Source organism: Ambystoma mexicanum, chromosome 7p, assembly GCF_040938575.1.
Source record: "Ambystoma mexicanum isolate Mex_15411 chromosome 7p, UKY_AmexF1_1, whole genome shotgun sequence".
NCBI lineage: Eukaryota > Metazoa > Chordata > Amphibia > Caudata > Ambystomatidae > Ambystoma > Ambystoma mexicanum.
This window is the reverse complement of record NC_090939.1, coordinates 754374031-754396665: the sequence shown is the minus strand read 5'-3', so window position 1 is coordinate 754396665 and position 22635 is coordinate 754374031. Positions and strand designations below refer to the sequence as shown.

Here is a 22635-nt window from a genome sequence, read left to right as displayed (position 1 = left end):
GCTAGAGGCACCACAGCCACCTCCTCCGGCTCCCTAGCCAACTCCACAACCTCTGTCGCCTCTTCAGCCTCTGGCTGCGGTCCCTCTACCCCAGCCTCCGGCACCATCTACCCCTCCTCCTCCTCCACAAGATCTGAGGAAGAACCAAGGGGGCCTGAGAGTTGTGCTGGACCTTTCCACCCTCAACCTCTCCTTACCCCTGCAAAAATTCAAGATGGTTAAGACGGCTTTTATAGCGGAGAAATTGGACAAGGGAGACTGGATGTGCTCCCTGTACCTGAAGGAGGCGTACCTACACGTTCCGATTTGGCAGCCCCATCGTTCTTTCCTACGGTTCAGGATCATGGGCTACCATTTCCAATACAAAGTCGTTCAATTTGGCCTTAACTCGGCCCCATGGGTCTTTACCAGACTCATGAACGCTGTAGCGGCCCTCCTCAGAGAGCAGGGCCTCCACATCTACCCATACCTCGACGACTGGCTCGTCACCGCTACATCTCCGGAAGCGGTTCTCCACTCTTCCCAGGCCCTTATGAACACACTACACGACCTGGGCTTCCCGCTCAACCACAAGAAGTTGCTCCCTAGGCAGACTGACATTCCTGGGACTCATTTGGGACACGTGCTCCGAGAGGGTCTTCCCATCGGAAGACAAGATCCCGCCATCAGAAGGGCCACCGCCCACTTCCTCAGCAGAGAGGTGACCTCGCCATGGTGGTACCAACATCTCCTGGGTCTACTAGTGGCGGTTCTGTTAGCCGTGCCGCATATGAGACTAAGGATGAGAAGGATTTAGCTGCACTTTGCAGCATCATGGAATCAGGAGCGGGGCTCGCAATCAGAGACGATCAACGTTCCTCCATCTCTCCTCCCGGACCAAACTTGGTGGTCCATGGACGGCAACCTATGGACGGGCAAGCCCTTCCGGCCACCCTCTCTGCAGGCCACCATCACCACATACTGCTCACTCGAGGGCTGGGGAGACACCCTGGACGATCTCTCGGTTCACGGCACCTGGACTCGACAGGAGCAGGAATACCACATCAATTGGTTGGAGCTGAATGCCATCTGGCTAGCACTTGAAGCATTCCTACCACTACAAAAGGGCAAGGTTGTCCTCATCCAGACAGACAACTCGACCACCATGTACTATGTCAACAAGCAGGGAGGCACCAGATCCCCTCCTCTGTGCAGACTGGCGATCAGCATGTGGGAATGGGCCTTGGAAAATGACATTTTCCTCTCAGCAGTCCACCTCCCGGGGGAATCCAACCTGGAGGCGGACAAGCTCAGCAGGCTGGAAATGGACAACTACGAGTGGCAGCTAAACAATCTCGTTATTCAGGAGATCTTCAACAGGTGGGGTCACCCCCAAGTAGATCTCTTTGCCACCTGGCACAACAAGAAGTGCCCGCAGTTCGCATCTTGGCAGGGTCAGGGCCCCGGCTCTCTGGGCGAAGCATTTCACCTCCAGTGGACCGGCATGAAGGCCTACGCCTTTCCGTCCACTCTCCTGATCCACAGGGTAATTTGCAAAATCAAGGAGTCGCGCCGACTCCTCATAGCAGGGGGGCAGAATCATCCACCCCGCGCCAGGGAAACTAGCCCTCACAGCGTGGTACCTAAACGGGTAACGCTTCGGCACCTTCGCCTCTCCCAAGCCAATCTGGAGATCATACAGGGCGCTAGGAGCAAAGCCACCAGGGCCCAATACAAGAGCAAATGGACCAGGTTCTGCCACTGTGCAGACTCCAGGGGAATTGACCCCTTGGCCTGCAATTTGGGCAACGTGCTCTCCTTCTCGGCGCACCTCGCTCATTCGGGCGTACATGTGACCACCTGCCGTACTTACCTTGCAGCCATTGGGGCGTACAGGAACTCGGAGGAGGGCACTTTCTCCTCCTCCAACCCTATCATCAAGAAACATCTGACTGGTCTCGCTAGGCTCTACCACCCGCCTGTCGAGACTGCACCCCGTGTGGGACCTTAACATAGTATTTGACGCCCTGGCGCACAAACCATTCGAGCCCATGGCACCCGTGGACATCGGGCTGGTCACCATCAAGACAGCCTTACTAGTCGGTCTTATCTCTGCTCGCAGAGTCAGCGAGATTCAGGCGCTGGTCGCCTCTGAACCGTATACCACCTTTCACAATGACAAGGTAGCCATGCGGCCAGACCCAGCATTTCTGCCCAAGGTTCCATCTGCGTTTCACTTGAACGAGGAAATAGTCCTTCCGACGTTCTTTCCCGACCACAAGGATGAAGCACAGAGAGTGCTGCACTGCCTGGACGTCGAGCGTGCCCTAAAATTCTACTTGGACAGGACCAATGGCTTCCGCAAGTCGGACGCCTTGTTTGTCACTTTCGGTGGCTCGAGGCCAGGCTATCAAGTCTCTAAGGCTTCCATATCCCACTGGATGGTCTCTGCATCAAGGAAGCATATGAGGGCCAGGACAAGCCTCTCCCGGGCCTACATGCATGCCCATGCAGTCGGGGCCAAGGCAATGGCCATCGCATTCCAGCCCCATTTCCCTCGGCAAGTCAAAAGCAGGGTGGCCACTTGGGCCTCTCCCTCGGCTTTTTACAACCCTTACTGTTTGGATGCCGGCTCTAGATCTGATGCGGCTTTCAGAAAGGCGGTTCTCAGGAACCTATTTGCTTAAGGAGGGTCGCCTCTCCACCCTGGGGCTACAATCAGTTGTAATCGCCCATACAGTATGGAGGAAAGGGGACGGGACGTAAGAGTAATTATAAGTTACTCACTGTAGTGACTAACATACTCTTAGTCCATAGTCCCCTTTCTTCCATACGTCCCAACAACCTCCCCCCTAATAATACTGGTGTCATTAGGCAATGTTAAAACTATTGTCGACGTGTCAATGGGGACTGAGGTGTGGCGCCGGAGGGCGGAGTCAGGGCGGCGCATGCTCCCTGGGCTGCGCCCCAGCGTGCCTCTAAATTTAAAGGGAAGAAGGTTTTTTCTGGTGAAAATGGTTCTGTCTCCCATCCTTTGGAAGGGACGCCCATACAGTATGGAGGAAAGGGGACTATGGACTAAGAGTATGTTAGTCATTATGGTGAGTAACTATAATGCTTACCTTGTATCCACAGGGACGCCCCTCGACTGGCCGGGATGCTCTTCGGGACTCCTCACCTTCACCGGAGTTCGTGCTGTCGAGGATCGGTTCTAGAAGACAGGAGGTGAAGTTTAACTGCTATTCCTCCGCTTGCGACCCACCACCTGGGTTCCCCTTGCGGTTCCCCTGGGGACGTCTCTCACTGTTAGGAACAATTCTCTGTTTAGGCTGAATTTCCTAACCTAGTGAGTCCCCCAGCAGCTTTGCTGAATTTTGTGGGGTTTATTTTTTTCTCCTGCCAAGAGTGAGACTCTTTTATCCTCACTCTTGGACATGACTTGAGAGTGTTCTCTGCGACTTGCTATGTGCTTATGGGCTGGGGGGGTAATTTTCCCCATAGGCCATCATTGGTTTTTGAATGTGTGTTACACAGCACCCTCAGTGCAGTAGCACAGGGGTGTCTTAGAGACCCCCAAACATAGACTCCACACCCTGGGACTGACTACTGTCTCCCTGGGTCTGTAAAGTTACCATTGACTTTACTAGTCTTAACTTAGGAACTTAACCAGTACAAACCATCTTACTGTGGAAGTACTGGTAGAGGCAATTAGATTGCCCCTGGGTCTGTTGTCGAGGGGGTACTGGCTGGTGGCAGTGGATACCACGGAAATATTCCACCGGAATATTTCCCAATGGGATTTCCCATTGGTTTTTGATGCACCACTTTTTGGTGCAATGTTAAAGATACCGCCGGTTTATTTATTTAATATAAATTCACCGGTTGGGATTTTTTGCCGGAACTCGCCGCCAAAATGGCGTCTAGGTTCACTTCAATAACCCTGAACCCGAGTCGAGCCTTTGTTCCACTTTTGGCAGGCTTCTGCACAGAAGCCCTCCAAAGTGGTGCCATTCTGTCTGGGTACCGCAGGGGGCGTGGGAGGGGGTTTAGGCACCCTGGACCGAGTTGCCTTGCCAACTCAGGTCGCACTCTAGTGTGATTGGCCCAAGTGGTGAGCCACCCCGCTCACCACTTAGCATGTTTGAGTGACAGCTAGGCTGTATGAATGGGGGTTTGCTGCATAAAAGCAGGGTTTTTGGGACTGGTTCTTCAGAAGTCGCCACAGGACCTAAGAAGCCGAAGAGGGAGAAGCCGAGCCGACCTGCCAAGACGACACCACCGGTGAAGCCCTGCAGAATCGTCTCACCACTTTTCCCGACGACAGAGGAGATCTCCCGCCGGAGAGTCTTCTTCCCTTAACTGGTGGGGACAACCAGTTGCTGCCTTTTTTTCGCTGTCCCGAAGCATCTCGTGGCCGCCTTGCCTGTGCCAAGCACCCCGGCAACCGGAATACCACTTTTTACCTCAACCGCGAAAGAGGGGGTAAAAATCCTTTGTGACCGGAGAACTCCACGGCTGGCCTCATCCCTGGTAGTGCAACGACCTGCAGCCTTCCTCCCCGTCGAGATCACCTCTTCCTCGGGACGACGCCGCGACTTGCACCCACTACCAGGAACGACTACCACCGCTGGAGGAATCTTTCCACTTTTAAAGGTACTGTGATCCGCCCGGCCTCCCTTGCCACCGATTGTACGGGGTAGATTTAGCCCTCGGCTCTCGAACCTGGGTAGGTCTGGGACACCCTAACTAAACTTTTCAGAACCATAGTAAAACCGTTTTCTACTCACCTGCAAAGACTTGTGACATTGTGTGATCTTGGGCACATTTTCGCCTGGCTCCCTCTAACGCGGGCCCCAAACTAATTCCCCTTGTTCCACTATTGACTGTCTTTGCCAACCTTATGTGAAAAGTGTTTTACCTAACTGCTCTCTTTATTTCTGCCTTTTCCCTCCCTTTTGGTAATACTTGTTGGAGTACCATCTAACGTTAAGCGCTCACCTCTGGTTGGAAATAAGTGGTGTTAACTTAGAATTGTCCAACAAACGATTAGGGATGTACATATGAGTAATAGTAACTGTGTTTGACTTTCTTATCTTTTCTAAAGTGCTAGTGTAATTTATGAGTGTACCTTTAATAAATAAGTTTATACTTTGACACCAGCTCTGGTCAGTGTTTGCTTGTGCTGTTGTACCTCTGTACCTATTATGTATCCTCTGTATACTGCCTAACTCTTCTTGAGGGAAGTCTGACTGCTCAGCCACAGCTACCACAGTGAATCTGTGCGGTGCAGACTGCTACCAAGTGGGTTTACTGCCAGCACCTGTAGTCTTAAATCTTTTGCAGTGGTCCCAGAGGGAACTGCACAGGTTTCTGCCTAACACTGGTGGCAGCGGTGGGATCTGTATTGAGTATACACTTTAGAGTACTTTTGAGATACCTTAGTGCAACTAACTACAAAACTTAAGCACAAGAAAGAAAAAAAGTCATTTTTAACCTGTCTACTATGGAAAGTTATAGTCAAGAGTCCCTTGCTACAAAAACTGCTGATTGTCTAAGACTTCTCTGTAAGCATAAGAATCTCATGACTAAAGGAAAGAAAATAGAGCTAATAGAAAGGTTGTTAGAAAACCAAAGTCTGGAGTATGGTCCAGAGGAACCTATCACTCCAAAAATGTAGAAAGCAGCAATGATCTTGATATGGAACAAGGTATTGATGATCTTGGGTCAGAACCAGAAGAGGAGGATGAAACTGTTGTAGATAGTCCCTCTAGGCCTCTGTCTGCTCTACCAGCTGTACCTACTGGACCTTTGCCAGGTCCCACATTTAGCCCTCAATACTTTGAACTGGAGAAAATGAAACTTGAATTAGAGTACAAGAAACTTAATGCTCAAACTGACAAAGAACTAAGGCTAAGGGAAATGGAGCTCAAGTATGAGCTAGAAATGAAGAAATTGTCTGTTGAGAATGCTTCTCTCTCGGGCTCCTCTAGAAGTTCCAGTCCTAAAAGACCCCGGATGCCTAAGGAATTGATTGGTATGTATGAGCCTAAGTTGGATGTGTTGGATTGGTTGTCTATGTTTGAGTATAATCATGGGCTCCAGAACATCACAGGTAATGAGTTACTCACCTGGTTGTTCTGTAGGCTTCCCCCTGTTGCAACTGATGTGGTAATGGAGTTGGGGGAGGAGGATAGGAAAGAGTATGAATGTGTGAAACTAGCTTTGATAGCTAGGTTTGGGAAGACCCCTTCCCAGTATCTTAAGAGGTTTAGGAGCCTCAAAAAGCATGATGGTACCCCTTGGGCTACCTGGGTGTGTGAAGGGTTGAAAAACTTAGAGGGATGGATTAAGGGTTACAAGGTGAACACTTATGAAGGAATGAGAAATCTTGTAATGATGGAGTCAATTTATGATGCCTGCTCTCCTGAGCTCAGACAGCACTTGGCTGATTCACAGGAATTAGATCCTAGGAAACTAGCTAAGGCTGCTGACTTGTGGGTTGCCAACAGGGCTACTCACAAGGATTCTGGGGTAACTCAGAAGAAGGATGAGGGAAGACAGCCTAAGAAAGACTCCAAAGAGAATTCTAATAATCCTAATTCCAAAGAGGGCCCCAAACAAAACCATAAGGGTAAGCCACCTGGGAAACCACAGCAGAGTAGTATACCTTCTGGTGCTAAACCAGAAGGAGGTCAGAACAAGCCTCCATTCCAAAGGACCTTTGGGGCCTGTTATGTTTGTAAGGCTACTGGCCATGTGAAAGGAGATCCCAGATGTAAGGGTAAACCTTCCGGGGTCCAACTTGTCTCCTTAGCCTTCGCTCCAGAGGAGGAAGTCACTATGGCAAGTGGAAACTTCCTACTACTGGCTGATGAACCCACTGGAGTCTCAGCCAGTGTTTCTTTAGTCTCTCTGGGCTTGTGGGAACAACAAAATTTAGATGTGTATAATTCTATCCCAGATAATACTAAAGAGTATTATAAGGACAGTGTCCACGTGAATGGTCAGGAGACCCCTGCCATCAGGGCCACTGGGGCCAGCATAACTGTGGTGGATGAATCATTTTTCAAGGCAGAGGATGTTGCTAAGGCACCCAAATGCCTCACCAAGTTAGCTGGAGGGCCTGTGCAGATGTGTCCCCAGTTACCAGTCCTCATCCAGTGTAATGATATGGCTGTGAAGATACCTGTCAGTATACAATGTGAAGTGCCAGGAAGAGTTCTGCTGGGAAATGACCTGAAAGCTCTTGGAGTTGTGTCGCATACCCCCAGACCTCCTAGTAAAAGGTTACGGGAGCTCACCAAGTCTGCAAGAGAGAAAACCCTGCGAGGTTTATCTCAGGAGATGATGACAGAAATCACTCCTCTCCCACTGGAGCAACTTACTGCAGTAACTACCAGATCAGGAGCAAAGGGGCCACCCAAGACTCCTAGAAAAAAACCTACAGCAAGCACTCCAGTGCTTCCAACAAGGACTTCCCCGAGGTTGTCCAAAGTTACACCTGTAACTCCACCTCCAGCTGAGGCTGAGAGGGAGGTACAACCCTGTTTGGTTGAGCTAGACTCTGAAGAAGAGCTAGAAGGAGGTCCAGAACTTATTGGAGACCTGGACCCGGCTGACCATCCTGAGCTGCAGTCTTTACTGGCAGAAGGTGGACCCAGCAGGACAGCTTTCCGTAAGGGACAAAGAGAATGTCCAACTCTGGAGGGTCTCCGCCAGCAGGCAGCTTCTCAGGCTGATGGGCAAGAGCCTGGGAAGTATAGGTTACACTGGGAAGATGGCCTCCTCTACAGTGAACCAACCGAATCTGAACCTGGAGCATACCAACGCCTGGTAGTGCCCCAAGAGAACAGACAACAGTTCTTGCAACTAGCCCACGAGATTCCTTTGGCTGGTCACTTGAGTTTCAAGAAGACCAAGGAAAGGCTCTCTCTCTACTTCTATTGGCCAAAAATGGGGGCTGAAGTAGATAGGTATTGCAGGAGCTGCCATACCTGCCAGACTTCTGGTAAGGTTGGTTCCAAGAATGTGGCACCTTTAGTGCCTCTCCCGGTTGTGGGAGTCCCATTTGAGAGGGTAGGGATTGACATTGTTGGTCCCCTTGATCCCCCAACCTCCTCAGGCAACAGGTTTTTCCTTGTTGTAGTAGACCATGCTACTAGGTACCCTGAGGCAATTCCTATGAGGACTGTTACGGCTCAGGCTGTGGCTAAGGCCCTCCTTGGTATCTTTACCAGGGTTGGGTTTCCTAAGGAGGTGATCTCTGACAGGGGGACAAATTTTATGTCCAACTACATGAAAGCCATGTGGAAAACCTGCGGAGTTACCTACAAGTTCTCAACCGCCTACCACCCTCAGACCAACGGGTTGGTAGAAAGATTTAACAGAACCATGAAGAGCATGATAGGTGCCTTAGAAGAACCCCTTAAGAAGAAGTGGGACCTTCTACTGCCATGCCTTCTATTTGCTTATAGGGAAGTCCCTCAGGAGGGAGTAGGTTATTCTCCCTTTGAACTTCTCTATGGCCATCCCGTCAGAGGCCCCTTGGCCCTGATTAAGGAGGGCTTGGAGAGTGCTCCTTCCCCCAAGCCAGTCAGAGTGACTGACTATGTGATAGGTCTCCGAAGGAGAATGTCACACATGATGGCAGAAGCAAGTGATAACTTGAAAGCTGGCCAAGCTCTGATCAAACATTGGCATGATCAGAAGGCTAACCTGGTTGAGTTTACTGAAGACCAGCTAGTTCTAGTTATGCTCCCAACAAGGCAGATGGCCTTGCAAGACAAATGGATGGGACCCTTCAAGGTTGTGGGAAAACTTGGAGAGGTCAACTATCTGGTGGATCTGGGCAAACCCAGGGAAGCTCCCAGAGTCTTCCACACCAACCGCCTCAAAGCCTATGTCTCTAGACCAGAAGTAGGAGCATTGCTTCTAGCTTCATCTGAAGAGGAGGAGGAGAGTGACGCTCTACCTGACCTCCTGAGAGGCATACCTTTGGACGAAAAGGTTGAAGGAGTTAATCTCTCTTCAGATCTGACCCCTGAGCAACAGGAGGAGTGCAAAGCGATGTTAAATCAGTTTGCCCCCTGTTCTCACTTTCACCAGGCTTGACCCCTTGGGGACAGCATGAGATACTCACTGGTGACTGTCTGCCAGTCAAAAGCAGAGGATACAGAATGTCAGAACGTGTCAGGACCCACATCAAAGGTGAGGTCAAGAAGATGCTTGATCTCGGGGTAATAGAGCCCTCTACTAGTCCATGGTCTAGCCCAGTGGTGTTAGTACCAAAGGCAGGATCCAAAGAGTTGAGATTCTGTGTGGACTATAGAGCTCTTAATGCAGTCACCAAGACTGATGCCCACCCTTTGCCAAGGACAGATGAGTTGGTGGATAAACTTGGTGCAGCCAAGTACGTCAGCACACTGGACCTTACGTCAGGCTATTGGCAAATAGCCCTGACAGACCATGCCAAGGAGAAAACTGCATTTTCTACCCCAGTTGGCCTATACCAATTCAAGGTTAATCCTTTTGGACTGAAAAATGCACCTGCAACATTCCAAAGGATGGTGAACCAAGTTCTGGCTGGGATGGAGGACTTCTGCATGGCATACTTGGATGACATTGCAGTCTTCAGCCACTCCTGGGCAGAACATGTGACCCACTTAGGACATGTTTTGCAGGCTCTTGAGCAGGCCAATCTGACCATAAAGGCAAGCAAGTGCCAAATTGGTCAGAGTAAAGTGGTCTACCTTGGACATGAGGTAGGAGGTGGAGAAATAAGGCCTTTGCTCAGCAAGATTGAAGCTGTGCAAAATTGGACAACACCTACTACTCGGACCCAGGTGAGAGCCTTCTTAGGCCTCACTGGGTACTACAGGAATTTCATTGAGAACTATGGGACCATAGCTTCTCCTCTGAATGTGATCTCCTCTCCAAAATTCCCTAAGAAGGTCAAATGGACTGAGGAATGCAATCAGGCCTTTGAAAACCTGAAGAAAGCTCTCTGCCAAGCTCCAGTACTCAGAGCTCCTGACTACCACCAAACTTTCATTGTACAAACTGATGCTTCCAATGTAGGTATAGGTGCAGTTCTTAGCCAACTGGATGAGAAGGGTAGGGAACACCCCATTTGCTTCATCAGTAGAAAACTGAAGGATCCTGAAACAAGGTGGGCAACAATCGAAAGAGAATGCTTTGCTATTGTGTGGGCACTGAAGAAGTTTAGGCCATACTTGTATGGTTCTACTTTTGTCATTCAGACTGACCACCAACCCTTGAGATGGTTAATGCAAATGAAAGGGGAAAATCCAAAACTATTGAGATGGTCAATCTGCCTCCAAGGGTTTGATTTCACCATTGAGCACAGGTAAGGGTGTCAACATCAAAATGCTGATGGACTCTCTAGGATGTATGTCATCGACTAGAGGTATGAGGTTCATCCAGGAGTGGATTAAATCCTCCTGTCCCTTAGTCTGGGGGGGGCGAGTGTTAGGAAGAATTCTCTGTTTAGGCTGAATTTCCTAACCTAGTGAGTCCCCCAGCAGCTTTGCTGGATTTTGTGGGGTTTATTTTTTTCTCCTGCCAAGAGTGAGACTCTTTTATCCTCACTCTTGGACATGACTTGAGAGTGTTCTCTGTGACTTGCTATGTGCTTATGGGCTGGGGGGGTAATTTTCCCCATAGGCCATCATTGGTTTTTGAATGTGTGTTACACAGCACCCTCAGTGCAGTAGCACAGGGGTGTCTTAGAGACCCCCAAACAGACTCCACACCCTGGGACTGACTACTGTCTCCCTGGGTCTGTAAAGTTACCATTGACTTTACTAGTCTTAACTTAGGAACTTAACCAGTACAAATCATCTTACTGTGGAAGTACTGGTAGAGGCAATTAGATTGCCCCTGGGTCTGTTGTCGAGGGGGTACTGTCCCGTCCCCCCTCGCCGAGTTCTGGCTGGTGGCAGTGGATACCACGGAAATATTCCACCGGAATATTTCCCAATGGGATTTCCCATTGGTTTTTGATGCACCACTTTTTGGTGCAATGTTAAAGATACTGCCGGTTTATTTATTTAATATAAATTCACCGGTTGGGATTTTTTGCCGGAACTCACTGCCAAAATGGCGTCTAGGTTCACTTCAGTAACCCTGAACCCGAGTCGAGCCTTTGTTCCACTTTTGGCGGGCTTCTGCACAGAAGCCCTCCAAAGTGGTGCCATTCTGTCTTGGTACCACAAGGGGTGTGGGAGGGGGTTTAGGCACCCTGGACCGAGTTGCCTTGCCAACTCAGGTCTCACTCTAGTGTGATTGGCCCAAGTGGTGAGCCACCCCGCTCACCACTTAGCATGTTTGAGTGACAGCTAGGCTGTATGAATGGGGGATTGCTGCATAAAAGCAGGGTTTTTGGGACTGGTTCTTCAGAAGTCGCCACAGGACCTAAGAAGCCGAAGAGGGAGAAGCCGAGCCGACCTGCCAAGACGACACCACCGGTGAAGCCCTGCAGAATCGTCTCACCACTTTTCCCGACGACAGAGGAGATCTCCCGCCGGAGAGTCTTCTTCCCTTAACTGGTGGGGACAACCAGTTGCTGCCTTTTTTTCGCCGTCCCGAAGCATCTCGTGGCCGCCTTGCCTGTGCCAAGCACCCCGGCAACCGGGATACCACTTTTTACCTCAACCGCGAAAGAGGGGGTAAAAATCCTTTGTGACCGGAGAACTCCACGGCTGGCCTCATCCCTGGTAGTGCAACGACCTGCAGCCTTCTTCCCCGTCGAGATCACCTCTTCCTCGGGACGACGCCGCGACTTGCACCCACTACCAGGAACGACTACCACCGCTGGAGGAATCTTTCCACTTTTAAAGGTACTGTGATCCGCCCGGCCTCCCTTGCCACCGATTGTACGGGGTAGATTTAGCCCTCGGCTCTCGAACCTGGGTAGGTCTGGGACACCCTAACTAAACTTTTCAGAACCATAGTAAAACCGTTTTCTACTCACCTGCAAAGACTTGTGACATTGTGTGATCTTGGGCACATTTTCGCCTGGCTCCCTCTAACGCGGGCCCCGAACTAATTCCCCTTGTTCCACTATTGACTGTCTTTGCCAACCTTATGTGAAAAGTGTTTTACCTAACTGCTCTCTTTATTTCTGCCTTTTCCCTCCCTTTTGGTAATACTTGTTGGAGTACCATCTAACGTTAAGCGCTCACCTCTGGTTGGAAATAAGTGGTGTTAACTTAGAATTGTCCAACAAACGATTAGGGATGTACATATGAGTAATAGTAACTGTGTTTGACTTTCTTATCTTTTCTAATGTGCTAGTGTAATTTATGAGTGTACCTTTAATAAATAAGTTTATACTTTGACACCTAGCTCTGGTCAGTGTTTGCTTGTGCTATTGTACCTCTGTACCTATTATGTATCCTCTGTATACTGCCTAACTCTTCTTGAGGGAAGTCTGACTGCTCAGCCACAGCTACCACAGTGAATCTGTGTGGTGCAGACTGCTACCAAGTGGGTTTACTGCCAACACCTGTAGTCTTAAATCTTTTGCAGTGGTCCCAGAGGGAACTGCACAGGTTTCTGCCTAACACTCACCTTGATTTCTATAAAGATGTGCTCTCCATCTTGCAGCGCTGGGCAGGGGCGTGTTGTCAATGGCACTGTTCTGCTGAGTTTCTTCACTGGGAAGGGCCGGCGTTCAGACCGGCTGCGACTCCACTTTTCAGGTAAGTCTTTTAGGATGAGAGCAAAGTCTATATTGGTTTAGGCACCAAATAACCTTCTCCCCTTTTCTTGCAGATGTTGAAAGCTGAGGATGGATGCTGAAGCTGAGTTCGAGAAGGTAGGATGGATGCGCCAAGCGGCGCTGCAAGCGTCCTTGCAAGTGGTTAACCTTTGCTATTGTTTGTCTTGCAGGTCGAGAAAAATCCCGGAAGACGGGTTCTCCGGAACCAAAGCAGGCGGATGATGAACTGGAGACGAGGGCCTTCCTGACGGACTGGTAAGTAGCTTACTCGAGGTCTTGTTCCAGCTATACCTTCCAGAGATGGTGCCGGAGGAGGACAATGAACGGTGGACGACTTCGGTTGACAGAGGATGCAGCTGGGCAGGAAAGGTGACGATGGTTCTTGCCTTTTCTTGCTCGTGCAGGCCAGGATGCTGAGAAGGACCCGGTGAACGTCACGCTGCAAGAACAGAATAACACGAAGCGCGTGCCTCTAATCGGGCGTGGTTTAAATAGCCAGCAGGTATCCCAGGTGCCTTCGGGGCGGGCCCCGCCCTGTATGCCAGACCGCGGAGTGCAGTTCCCCATTAGTCCGGATGGGGGTGGCCATGCATGTCCATTGCCCATTGAAACTCCGTCCTAGTATGTGTGCCTCCGATGTCAACAGCGCCAGGACTGGCTCCAAGGGGGGGCCAAATAGGGTCTTTAGGGCCCCGTTAACACACGGTGGGGGTAAGGTCGTGACAGTAACTTATAATTTAGTGTGGATTCAGTATACGACTTGCAGAGCACTTCGCCGAACTTGAAGGCGGTTCCCCCACTGAAGCAGAAAAACAAAAATCTACAAAATGAATCAATAAGTGACTTTGAGGACCTGATGAACCTTCCCACCTACTCTGAATAATGGGATGAAGTCCCTCGGATGCAGACTTCACTGGAAGACTGCTTGGTTGCTTTGAGATCAAATCACAGCCACAGCGCTCCGTCTAGTCATATACTAGATGAAGAAAATACACAAGACTCTGGCGAGGATATAGAGTAGCAGATGGAAAATGACGACTTAGTAGAAAGGACTCCTTCATGGATCCCTACCTTAAGGCCTTCAGCCGAACCCGGGCAAGACCCTTCAGGCTGACAAGTCGATCAGTTCACCAAGACCCTTGCAGGGAGACTTTAGGACACTAGAGGAAAGAGGCAGGACCCTCGATGAGCAGGCTAATTGGTCCGGGAGCTCCTGTCACAGGCCCCTAGACAAGAAAAGAAGGTCAAACCAAATCGACTGAAGAGATTTCTAGAAACAAGAGAAAACGATACGATCCGTATGCTATTGGAAAGAACCACATATACAGGACCACCTTATTCTCAACAGGGCGCATGTCCCAAGACTCTTCTTCAGCATAGGTTTCTTTCAACCATACATTATAAGGGACTCCACCTGGTCGACTTCCCTGAGGAGTCAAGGAAAGACACAGTGGTTATTTATTTCTCCTCAACCAAAATTAAGCAGTTGTTGGTGAAGGAAACTCTCCAATTAAAAATCAAGGTGTTTTCTTTAAAAGACCTAGCAAACTCTGAGCCAAGGAGTAACGGAGAAGTTGAAACCCCAATGCGCACACCTGCGAAAGTTTGTAAATGCTCTCGGACAATCCAACTCCACAGGGCCTAAACCCACCCAGCAAACCCAAACTACAAGTGGCCAATGGGGAAAAGTCGGGTTGTGGCAACCTAACCAGTTCAAAATTGTGAAAGACAACTCAAACTTGGCTCTAGGCAAAAACTGCCCTAAAAGGGGCAAACAGGTGGAGAAAGACGACGAAGGCCGGCAATGGTTGGTGGGTGCTTTAGCCTCTCAGGCATAATGCCGAAAGCCTGGTAGGAAGGCCTTTCCGCCTCACGTCACACTGGGCTGTTGGAATACGAGAGGCTTTAAGCAGTTGCTTGGTGAAGGGACCGTGCAGTTCAAAGACTTTGACGTGATCTGCCTCTAGGAGACCTGACTCCTAGAGGGGTTTGCTACCTTCCTAAACCCGGCAACAAAGGGTCCGATGGCTGGCCTCCTAACTCTTATAAACGATTCCAGTGCGTTTAGAGTTACATGGGCAAGGAACATCTCTCCCCTCATCCAAATTGTGTTACTGGAAGGTGATTGTCCAAAGGCCACCACCACAGGTTCAACGCTACTCTGTAACTTGTAGTGGAACATCAAAGCTATGACATCAAAAAACTTTATGGAACAAGTTATGGAGGAGATTGACAACACCAGAACCATTAGGCCAAATTTGAACATTATATTGTGTGGTGACTTAAATATCCACTGCTTCAACAACGCCCTAACCCTTATAGAGAACCCAACATCCATATCGCAGGAAGCTGAATTTAGAGGCCTGACGTGGAGAAAGGAACTGTCCTCAAGAAATATTTCATTACTAAATGGAGCACTGGCGGGAGACAATCTGCCAAATTTCACTTGGAAGCAGTGGGAAGAAACTCAAATACTGGATTACTTCTTTCTCTCTGATAATTTGCACACAAATCTAACAGACCTGATGGTTATTCACACTAATCGCAGTGACCATAACATTCTGAAGTTACGACTCTCACTCGAGGTGATTAAAGAACCGCTGAAGAGAACAGAAAGCTTAGAAATTCAACCTGGTAGAAACAGACTGAGATTGGCACACGAAAATGTCACTGCCCTGACAACACCCTTGGGTGGCACCCGAAAACATTTTGATCTAAACTTTACTCACAGACACAAATTTGACTCAACAGTCTGTTCGTGGAAAAAAGAATTGACCTGCTTAATAAGAGCGCACAAGAAACAACCTTCATTACTATCCCAAGACGTGGTCAAGAAAGGTAAGTCAACCTATAAAAACTGGTTGAAACAGTACAGATACATCTTAAGTCAACATAACGCTGAGTGTATGCTGAAGCTCGTTGCCACCAAAAACATCCAGGGAGATGTGGCAAATCTTTCATTCAATGGACTCTCCGCAGCAGTGCATACTAACAAATTCAATCCCAGTGGCAGAGTGTACAGTACACTTCACAGCTCTTTTCTAGTCTATCAGAGAATCAAGTAAACAACCTAGACACTAACTCGCAAAAATGGCTATTTGAAACTGATCGGGAAGACCTCCTCGACCTAATTAAAAACTCTAGCAACTGGAGAGCCACTGGCCCAGACGGCCTTACCAACATGATGCTTAAGAGGGATCCGGAGGAATGGGCATCCTTCACGCATGATTTGCTAAAATTCGTGAAATTGAGGAAAAAAATACTGGCCTCTTAGACCACCTCAATTGTCCAGGTTTTTAAGAAGGGTGATGAGTCACTTCCATCAAACTACAGGCCTATTGCCCTTCTGGACGTCATTGGCAAAATCTTCACAGCTCTAATTTTGAAACACCTTGTTGCCTGGAGCAGGAAAACAAACCACAGAGATCGATGGTAAGCAGGATTTGAAAATGGCATTGGCACCGCCCTGAATTTATTTCTAATTAACTTAAAAATAACTGAGAACTACACAGACGAACAGTAAAAAGCTATACTTGGCCTCTGTGGATCTGTCACAAGCATTTGATTCAGTGAACAGACAGATTCTATGGTCTAAGCTACGAGCCTGGGGATGCCCCACTGACCTGCGAGAAGCCATAGAAGCACTGCACTCTGGCACACCGATTCAAATAAGGCTGAATCAATTGGGTTACTTGACACACCCCATGAAGACAAAAACTGGCCTTAAACAAGGCTGTTGCCTCGTCCCTGCGATCTTTAAGTTATACACATCAGACATGGAAGAGGCCTTCAAAGAGACTAGGTGCTTCCCACCACCTATTTCTGGAACGCCCGAAACAGATTGTTGTATGCCTTCGATGTAGTGATACTAGACGAAACACCAATCGGTCTTCAGCGTCAATTAGATGCCCTGGCTGTTACGCTCACCTGGTCTCTGGGGAGGCATTGGGGCACGGTTGCAGACCTCCCGGGGTTGAGGTCGCTCGGGTCAGACTTTGCCCTCTGCGCTTATGTGGTGACTGGTGGTAATAGGTGATGCTGCTCGGTACTGCTCTTGCGTGGAGAATAGGGGGTGTGAGTATGCCAGCTTGTACGCCTGATCCACTTCCAGATCCCTTCTCCCAAACCGTGGTACTCATGGGATGCGCTGTACCTGGAAAACTCACCTGTTGATTAGTTTTGGCGGGCACTCTGTCCTGCTGCTTCTGGCAGGAAAGCTTGTATGATCTGGCCCAAGTTCCTTCACTGGTCCCTTGCACGTGGTAGTCCAGTCCTGCTGCGACTAAGCCACTATGCTTCAGGTAAGTGTTCCTGTTTGCCTTTGTTTTTCCTTGTCTGTTTTTGTTGTATTGTAAAGTTCGTTGTGTTGTATTGCTGTCCGTTCCACTTTTGATGTTTGCTCTTTTGCTTTGTACCCTTGCAGGTGATGTTGTCAGCCCGGCAGAAGCTGCGGAGCTTGAGGCGGCAGACGGAAGGAATGAGGAACGAAGCTGCAGCGGTACAGTAGCTGGTAAATTGTTAACTAAGGGGTGCGCAGGGTTCAAATGTGGCGCGGCCCTAGGACAGATGTTCTAACCTTGTCTTTCTTCTTCTTCACAGGGTCCGAGTTCGTGGATGCGGAGTGCGGTGCTGAAGTGTCAGGATCAAGATCACTGGATGTCAGGAGATGAGTCTGCAGATGAAGCGATGAAGCACCAGTTTCCTGGAGGTGAGTATGCAGGAGAACGCCTGGTTTCAAAGGTAAGTAAACTGATCCAAGCGGCGGTGAGCGTCACGTTGCACGCGAGTGCACAGTAATGCACAGCACTGGCCTTAAGGATGGAGCAGCTTATATAGCTGAGCTTCTGAAGTAACGCCCACCAGGTTCAGCCTGCCTGCCACACCCTGCCGCACCCGATGAGTCAGCACATGAGGATGTTATCTGGAATAAAGGCTTTCAGCTCCTGGAAAGTTCTTGTGAAATAAAAGCACTCCTGCACTGAAATAAAGTGTTCCTGCTCACATCTCTATATGAGCCTGGCACCAAAAGCGCCAGGACAGAGTCCAGCCAGGGCCCCTGTGTTTATGGGTTCCAAAGGGACATAAGTGTGTCAAGTGACCTATTGCCCCCATCACTAGAAAGTGTGTTTTTTGTGTTCTGGGGGCCTGTGGCCATGACACTGGTTTCCTACTTAACTGCCAACGACTGCTGAATAAATGCATCTAAATCCAGTGTGTTAACATTTGGTAAGCCATTGTGCAAAGCAGCAAAGTCCAAGGGTTGGTACATAAATGGAGCAAGAATCCCAGAGACTACCCATATGACATACCTCGGTACATCAACAAACATTAGCTGCAACTACGCACCCAGAGAAGCTGACCTGAGACAGAAAATGAAGATTTTATCAGCACAGGCAAAACTAATAAAAACTGCAAATTTTCTCTCATCCCAGTAATAACATTCTACTGCATGAAAGTAATTCCCATCCTGACTTATGGGGCGGAATCATCAATTCAACTGAGTTGGAAGGTGTGGCAAATCCTAGAGGGACTATTCTGGAGATAGGTCCCTGTGCTGCCGAGCTGCATGACCGTAGCAGTGATCCGAAAAGAACTGGGTCTCACTTCATTACTTAAAGCTACTGTCTGGAAGATGCTATCTTTCTACCGGAAATGTCTTCTGCCTCCAAAAGGCGGATTCACCTTACTTGGAAAAAACGCTTAAGGCGAAAAGGGAGTGGATACTAGAAGAATGGAGCGAAAAATGCAAAGGCACACTAAAGTCGATTGGTGCCACAGAGAAACTACTCAAGGAAAATCCTGATCAGGTTAAACGTAGATTTTACGAACAGGATTGGATCGACACTTTAGACACAACGTCTACCTCAAAACTTTACGGGAAGTACTAGCAGACGAGGATCGATACCACTGTACTTGAGCAGGTTTCCTTCGGCTAGACTGCACTTTAACTTGCTGCCCACAATGCCCACAAGGGAGCTCCTTGAAGTTAGAAAATCAAAGGAACTTGGAGACTACTGTTGGAGATTGTGCGGCTACAAAGTAGAATCTTTGCACCACCTGATTATGAGCTGCCCGGCAGTAGACCACATCAGATCCAATTTGATGCAGAAATATTTTGCTGGAAACCGGACTTTATCCAAAGGGGACATTTGGTTACTCCTGTTACTCCAAGGGTCTAGGCTTTCACTAACCTTGTTGGAATTGGTTTCAATTATATTTAAAAAACTTGAGGCTGAAAAGGAAGCCATAACTGTCTGCTTCTGAACTGGCATTTCAGGGCTAGTTTGTGTCTGACCCTCTGAAGTTTTACTGCATTGCTAATCATCAACTGTTTTCTCTTCCTTTTTGACTTTTTCTTGTTATGTTATCACTATGATTACGCATTGACATGTAGCAGCTAAAAAGTTTCACTTGAAACTAAACGCTAATAAATAATACAAAATAAGATACTTTGTTTCTCAGTGTTCAGTTTGTCAGTCGCGGTGCTTAAGAATCGTTTCCGTACATCTTATAGTTGAAGAACCAAATGAAGACAGGCAAAGACTTTTACGCGACAGACCGACATAGGACACCTCAGGGACGCGAAGATGAGAAGATTCAATGAAGGTCACCATGGTCAGGCGATTGTCCAGCAGCGCACACAGGAGCAGGATCAGCACAGCTGCCATTGGAGTGAGAGAACAGAAAATACAGGATTCAGTGACTTTTGTCACAAGCTGAAGATATGAAAAGTTCAAAGGCTCTTGTCGGAATGGCGATAGCTTTTCAGTCCACTGGTTGGTCCAAAGACAGTTCTGAAAGCTCGGCAGGCATGGATCCTCAAACAGGGGTCGAGACTTGTTGTCCCCACCACTCCAGCGGTCGAAGCACCAACTGAAGGCCTCAAAGATCTTCCGGAATCCTCCAAGAAGTGAAATTTGATGAAAATGCGCCCTTGAGGGTCGTAGTGATTTCAGAAACGAGTCCCCGTTAATCAGAAGAAGAATCGGTGGTGCTTGAGGCTCAATTTGACGGAAAAAATAAGAGTAAACTCTTACAAAAAACGCAGTACGCAGTAAAAGCTCGAGAGCTAAGCACGAGGAATCCAACACTTGAACGTGCAGTAAAAATCTGAAGATGGCTGCCTGAGGAGGGGCTTGGGTAGAGGGCAGTCATTGGCTAGGGGCAGTATGACCCATAGACCAGTGATTGGTTGTTAGGAGAAAGACAGTTCAGAAACGAAACTGTAACTGATTTTTTTCTTTTACCGAGGATTCCCAGCCTGACGGGCAATATTCATGAGCATGTGAATCCATGCCAGACCCATGCTGGAGAACAACAGTTACAGGTAAGTAACTTGTTCCTTATACCACAACCTCCCACCCTATACAGGGTGTCATAATTCCCCACACTTCGGTGAACTTGTGTAAGGTAGATCATCCAACCTCCTTAAGTAATGAGACGAGGAAGAATAGGGACTACCTATATGAGTCATGTGTAAAGAATGGGGTGAAGAAGAATCCAAGTAACCCAGTTGATCAAGATGAAGAAGAAGCAAGGAGTAATGGGGAACGCTCAGCAGAACCAAAACCAGCATTCTAGTTAATGGGGACAATATGGGAGTGACTGTAACATAAAAAGGGAAGGACTGAAGATGGTGTTCAGCCCCCCCACCCCCTGTCGAGGAGCCGAAAGCAGGTTGGCGGTGCGGCGAAGAGAAACACAGGGAACCAAGATGCAAGGGGAGAAGGTGAAGCCTCCGAAAAGGGTCGGAAGAGGAAGGACCCTTCTTCCGACTGGGAAAAAGCTGCCGATACTGACGGAAAAGTCTGGACCATGCGGTCCACGTTGGGAAGGAAGGCCAGCGCTGAACAGCAGCTACAGAGATACTGGAGCGGACCATGTACAGAGCGCAGAACGGAAGTGATTGAGTCCTGGGACTGGCCGCAGCCCGAACTGAAGCTCCCTGAAGGTAGGGACTTGCCGGGGCTAGCTTGTGGGGATAGAAGAAGAGGCTCTTTAAAGAAGGGTGGAAGTACCCTAGACAGCTGGGCTGAGGGTGTGAAAGAATATTTGCTCCTGAAGTAAGGGTCTGGGACCCCCATGTACAGAAAAGAAAGTAAAACAGTTATATGGGCAATAGCAGTACCTGGCAGGATGGTGAACCTGGTCTGCTATCCAGAAGCCTAAGAAAGACCAGGGGAAGGGAGTCATGCCCGCCGGTGTTGCGAGACGCTGGAGAAAAGCCAGGGGAAAAGGAGTCATTTCCTCCGGCATTGTGATTAGTCTTAAAAGAATCAGGGGGAAAAGGGCATAGCCCCTGGTACTGAAAAGGCGTCGCATCTGGTGTTGCGTAATAGACATACACAATAAAGTCTGAACAAGATCTAAGGGAAGAGTGAGAACATCTGTAGAGGGGAGACGCTCTCCAGAAATCAAACAGTAAAATCAGCATTCATGGTCAATAAGGAATGCTGATGTTTTGGAACGTTGAACTTTGAGTTGAACCAAGTCCTCTTTAAGACTTTTTACTTGGAACTTTGTTTCCACATTGCAAAAGGATTGTGACCTGTTGAAAGGAGTCATTCCTTCAGGGAACAGTCACTTATTTTACTGGAACCAGAGTCCACTTTCCGAAGAAGGGAGCCATTATTCTGCACTAAGAAGCCTCCTCGATCGATTAGTTTAGTTATAAGTGTAAGGGAGGGAAATGGGTTTCCGACACAGGATAGTTAACTTTTTATTCCGACAGTACCTATTTTCCAACGAAAGCCCCTACCTAGGCCCTGTCCCAGTCAAAACCTGAAGTTGGTGAATACATAACCTTAGAATTAGCATTCTCACTGCGGCGTCCGGGCATTCCATTAGAGAGCTAGGCATTGGAAGAAGTCCCAGCCTCCCAGCGGGGTATGGGCCTCTACTCTAGGATTTTCATCAAACACTTGAAGAACCAGACTGGCCTGAGAGTTGTGTTGGACCTTTCCACCCTGAACCTTTCCCTCCCACTTCGAAAGGTTCAAGATGGTTATCCCAGCGCTTATTGCGGAGACACTCGGCGGGGGAGACTGGATGTGCTGCCTGGATCTGAAGGATGCTTACTTGCATGTCCTGATTTGGCAGCCCTACCAGTCCTTACTGAGGTTCAGGATCATGGGTTTCCATTTCCAATACAAAGTTCTACCCTTGGGCCTCAGTTCAGCTCCAAGGGTCTTTACCAGACTTATGAACGCAGTGGCAGCCCTTCTCAGGGCCCAAGGTCACCATGTCTATCCATACTTAAACGACTGGCTTGTCAGGGCGAGATCCCCGGAGGCGGTCCATCGCACCTCCTCTGCCCTCATGAACACATTACACGACTTTGGATCCTCCATGAATCTCAAGAAGTCTCTACTGAAACCGATGCAGATTCTAACGTTTCTGGGCCTCATCTGGAATAAAACATCCAAGAGAGTTTTTCCCTCTGAGGACAACATCGCAGCCATCAGGAGGGTCAGGGGTCACTTTCTCAGCAGAGAGGTGACGTCAGCAGGTGGAACTCGTCTGCATTCCTCCCTTCCTACACCAGGACCTAGTCTGGTGGAACATGGACTGCACTCTGAGGCTAGGCAGGCCCTTCCATCAACCAGCACCGCTTGTTACTATCACCACAGATTCCTCCCTGGAGGGCTGGGGAGCTACCCTGGACAACCACAGTGTCCATGGAGTTTGGTCCCAGCAGGAACAGGAAGCACGTATTGGTTGGAGCTGAAAGCCATCTGGCTGGCTTTTAGGGCTTTCCTACCGCTCATCAGCGGCAAAGTGGTCCTTATTCAAACTGACGACTCCACCAGCATGTAATACCTCAACAAGTAGGGTGGCAGCAAGGCCCCCCTGGCCCCTATGCACCCTCACGTTCAGCACCTCGGAATGGGCCGTGTAGAAAGATATTCACCTGA

General features: G+C 48.9%; 1 protein-coding gene across 2 annotated transcripts in view; it reads left to right on the top strand.

Moving 5' to 3' along the window:
• Positions 1 to 22635, top strand: part of LOC138526301 (E3 SUMO-protein ligase RanBP2-like) — a 1824256-nt gene that overhangs the window by 453012 nt on the left and 1348609 nt on the right. The window lies entirely within an intron of this gene.